Source organism: Notothenia coriiceps, unplaced genomic scaffold, assembly GCF_000735185.1.
Source record: "Notothenia coriiceps isolate Sejong01 unplaced genomic scaffold, NC01 NC01_scaffold00027743, whole genome shotgun sequence".
Lineage (NCBI taxonomy): Eukaryota > Metazoa > Chordata > Actinopteri > Perciformes > Nototheniidae > Notothenia > Notothenia coriiceps.
Genome location: NW_011360444.1, coordinates 1 through 4,558, shown reverse-complemented (window position 1 = coordinate 4,558; position 4,558 = coordinate 1). Strand labels below are relative to the sequence as shown.

General features: G+C 42.7%; 2 non-coding genes across 2 annotated transcripts; both read left to right on the top strand.

Annotated features, from left to right (window-relative positions):
• Positions 1–2,568: 2,568 nt before the first annotated feature.
• Positions 2,569–2,640, top strand: trnaq-cug (transfer RNA glutamine (anticodon CUG)). The gene has a single exon. It is a non-coding gene; the product is annotated as a tRNA-Gln (tRNA).
• A 452-nt stretch (positions 2,641–3,092) lies between these two features.
• On the top strand, positions 3,093–3,164 carry trnaq-cug (transfer RNA glutamine (anticodon CUG)). Its single transcript has one exon. It is a non-coding gene; the product is annotated as a tRNA-Gln (tRNA).
• The last annotated feature ends 1,394 nt before the right edge of the window (positions 3,165–4,558 follow it).

The window sequence follows — 4,558 nt, the reverse complement described above, 5'->3', positions numbered from 1 at the left end:
GCTGTGTGGCGTCCGTCTTTCATAATCGCTTCATCTGTCAAACTGCTGTGACCTACACTAACACTTTACAAAACCTTTGTTAGGTTTACATTTTGTTCTTCATGCTCGCGGGGATTAGAAACAATAGCACGTAATACGCACATGTTTTCTGATTTGCCAAAACAAAAGAAGTCATAGATATTGAGGTTAAATCTGCACTTCAAAGGCTGCGGAAATTGTTTTTGCGCTTTAATCTCCATAAAACATATTCTATAAAGTTTTTTTCCAGCAATATCACAACATCCAGAAAACAAAGACCAACATTCATTTTGTACGTCTTGATTGATGTTAAATCCAATTGTTCAATTTCTCCTTTTTAGCTCTATTCTGGTTCTATCAGAAAAGGATCTGAATTGGTTTGAGCGCTTCTAAAGGCTGTCCCACTCAATTTACGAGCTATTTGCTAACTTTTTGGGGCCTTTCCATTTGTGCTGGAAAAGAAACAAAAAGTGGGGTTAATAAGAGCTTTTCATGACAAGAAAGGATAACGGTCCTGTTCTTCAGACTGCCGAGATTTGCTGATGAAGGAGCAGATTCGGCCTCCTTCCATATTTAACGGAATGAGGCGATGCCGGGTCTACTGTTGCGGTGTGACTGCCGTGTACTAACAGTGTATCATGCTGCCGTGAACAAAAATATAAACGCAACACTTTTGTTTTTGCTCCCATTTTTCATGAGATGAACTCAAAGATCTAAAACATTTTCTATATACACAAAATAACCATTTCTCTCAAATAATTGTTCACAAATCTGAAAAAATGTGTGATAGTGAGCACTTCTCCTTTGCCGAGATAATCCATCCCACCTCACAGGTGTGGCATATCAAGATGCTGATTAGACAGCATGATTATTGCACAGGTGTGCCTTAGGGTGGCCACAATAAAAGGCCACTCTGAAACGTGCATTTTTGCTTTATTGGGGGGGTCTGGGGGGGTCCGAAAACCAGTCAGTATCTGGTGTGAGGGTTAGGGTTAGGGTAATGTTGTGAATCGAGTGGCCCATGGTGGTCGTGGGGTTATGGTATGGACAGGCGTATGTTATGGATGACGAACACAGGCCACTCGATTCACAACATTACCCTAACCCTAACCCTAACCCTAACCCTCACACCAGATACTGACTGGTTTTCGGACCCCCCCAGACCCCCCCAATAAAGCAAAACTGCACGTTTCAGAGTGGCCTTTTATTGTGGCCAGCCTAAGGCACACCTGTGCATAATCATGCTGTCTAATCAGCATCTTGATATGCCACACCTGTGAGGTGGGATGGATTATCTCGGCAAAGGAGAAGTGCTCACTATCACAGATTTTTTCAGATTTGTGAACAATATTTGAGAGAAATGGTTATTTTGTGTATATAGAAAATGTTTTAGATCTTTGAGTTCATCTCATGAAAAATGGGAGCAAAAACAAAAGTGTTGCATTTATATTTTTGTTCAGTGTATTTGTGTCTTGTTCTGAGTTTCTAGATATACAGTACATGACTCGTTGGCAGACATAAAAACAAACACGTTTTAGCCAAACATTGTGGGTTAGCAAGGAAATCCAGACTAAACATTCAACCCAAAAGGACAATGGGGAAAATATTTCTATTGGCAATGCTGGGGTGACAATAATCAGATTGAATGTCTGATAAAAACAGAAGTACACAACTTTTTTCCTGATTTTCCATCTCTCCCACTCCGCTTTAGGGTTCAGAGGATCGACTGAAATGGCCATTTGCCTGCAGAAAACAAGAGATTTATAACATGTGTGTCTTGCTTTGGGTTTATAGGGTCAGGTATTTCCGAGTATTCATTCATATTGACCAACAAAGCAAAACTTCACTGTAACGGCCCGTCCACACTACAGCTTCGACAGCTTCAAAAACGTTTTCCAACGCGTCTGCCCATTCACTTTGAATGGGGTGACGTCACGTTGCCTCGCTTTTCGCCGAACTGAATTGTGGGTAGCAGAGCGGAGCTTTCCTGGCGTTTCAGGCTGCAAAAGTTGAGCAATGTTCAACTTCTGAAGCCGGAGACGCCGGAGTAGCCAGCGTCAGCCAATCAAATCCCGTTTATGCAAATCTGACAGTTCAAGCGCTAGCCAATCAAACCGCGTGCAAGCTGGGAGAGCCAGACCGCAGTTCATTTCCTCATATTCCAAACGAGAAATTACGGTAGCAAATCACCCGGTTCTTTACGACCAGAACTATTTACTGGGATACAAACCGGAGGAGCCAGGCATGGAGGGAGGTGGCAGAGACAGTGGGTGAAACTGGGAGGTTTTCTCCTGTTTGGGGAGTTTATATATATATATATATTGCTCGCATAAAATCCCCGGGGTTTTTTGCTTTGTATGCCGGGGGCGGGACATTCATGTGATTGGTCGTTGGTCACGGTGCTCAAATAAAATCCCCAAGCTTCCCCCAAACCCTATGGACTATTGGTTCAGATACTATGAGCACTAGGAGAAGGGTGAACCCAGAATATACCAAAGCACACAGTTCAGTAGTTGGTAGAAACAAAGTACAATACAGCAAACATCACCTGGTTCCATGGTGTAATGGTTAGCACTCTGGACTCTGAATCCAGCGATCCGAGTTCAAATCTCGGTGGAACCTGATCATTTGCTGACAGAAACCCCTCATATATACACAAACAACCTAACCTCCTAATACCAGGATGAGTACTATTCAGAGTCGAAGTTGGTTCACTTACCAACTACCAAAAGTCTAAACCCATAATACAGCTCCTCTTTAATCTAAGTTGGACATTCTTTCTTACTTTTCTAATCTCTCCCCTTCATGTTTAGGGTTCAGATGGTTCTCACATGGAAATAAATGGCCATTTGCTTGCACAAAGACGAGTTTTCAAACATGTGTGTCCTGTTTTGGGTTTTTAGGGTCAGGTATTTCTGAGTATTCATTCATCATAGCAAAACTTCACTGAAGAAATGGGGGCTAAACCCAATGGACTATTGGTTCAGAAACTGTGACCACTAGAAGAAGGGTGAGCCCAAAGCACACAGTTCAATAGTTGGCACAAAGCAAGTGCAATATATTACAGATCACATGGTTCCATGGTGTAATGGTTAGCACTCTGGACTCTGAATCCAGTGATCCGAGTTCAAATCTCGGTGGAACCTGATCATCTACTGACAGAAACCCCACATACAAACAGCTCCTAATACTAGGATGAGTACTTTTATATATTCTTGGTTCACCCTTCGGTTGGTTCAGTTACCATCTACCAAAAGTGCACCTCTTTAATCTAAGTTGGAAATGTTTTCTTACTTTTCCAAGCCCTCCCCTTCATGTTTAGGGTTCAGATGGTCCTCACATGGACAACAAATTGTCATTTGTGTGCAAAAATAAGCTTTTCGAACATGTGTGTCCTGTTTTGGGTTTCTAGGGTCAGATATAGCTCCTAATACTAGGATGAGTACTATTCAGAGTCTAAGTTAGTTCAGTTACCAACTTCCAAAAGCACAAACCCAATACCACACTTCAGATGTATATAAACACAGTTCCTTTTTAGTGGAACATTTTCTCTTACGTTTCAAATCCCTCCCCTTCCTGTTCAGGTCCTAATATGGACAGAAAATGGCCATTTGCCTGCAGAAAAGAAGAGATTTCTAACATCTTGTTTCAGTTTTCGAGATATACAGTCTCTGACTTGGTGGTAGACCAACATTTAACCAAACAGGACAATGGAGACAAAGATGGCTGTGGGTATGCTGGTGTGAAAGAATCCAGATTGAATGATTAACCATTTTTCTAAGTCTAACTTCCACTTTTTCAATCCCTCCCCTTCCTGTTTAGGGTTCAGATGGACAGACATGGCCATTTGTCTGCGGAAAAGAAGAGATTTCTAACGCGTGTTCTGCGTTGGGTTACTACATATACAGAACATGACTCTAAACAAACAAAGGGTACAAACTAAGATTGCTATGCGCATGCTGGTGTGAAATTAACCAGATCCCATAAAACCTACAAACTACCATCTCCTTTGAATTACCGTAATTTTCGGACTATAAGCCGCGCCTTTTTTCCCATTTTTCGACGCTGCGGCTTATATAACGGTGCGGCTAATCTATGGATTTGTACAGCTAACGGCCACTAGGGGACCTCCTAAATCTATGGATTTTACAGGTTACAGTCCACCACCTTAACTCTATGGGCTCTATGGCCGGTCCGCCCCCCCCACCTTTAAGCGGCGGGCTCCAGCAGGAAAAGCTGGAGGCCGGAAAAGAGTGAGACAGGTAGCGCGCAAAAGTAAAAGTGGAACCGAGAGTGGTACGAGAGACAGAACGAGAGCAAGACAGACAGACATTACGAGAGCGAGACAGTTTGTCCCCGTACCACTGGTTGAAAACCACTGCTGTAGATCACTGCCGGTACGTGCGCTGGGAGCGCACCGTTTAAGTTTGAAAGTTGAAAAGTTTGTGTGTCTGAAACGCTATGTGATACAGTACAGTTTACACAGCACATGTTCTGTAGCTACTATTGCACTAAATGCTAACACTTGAATACGTTATGC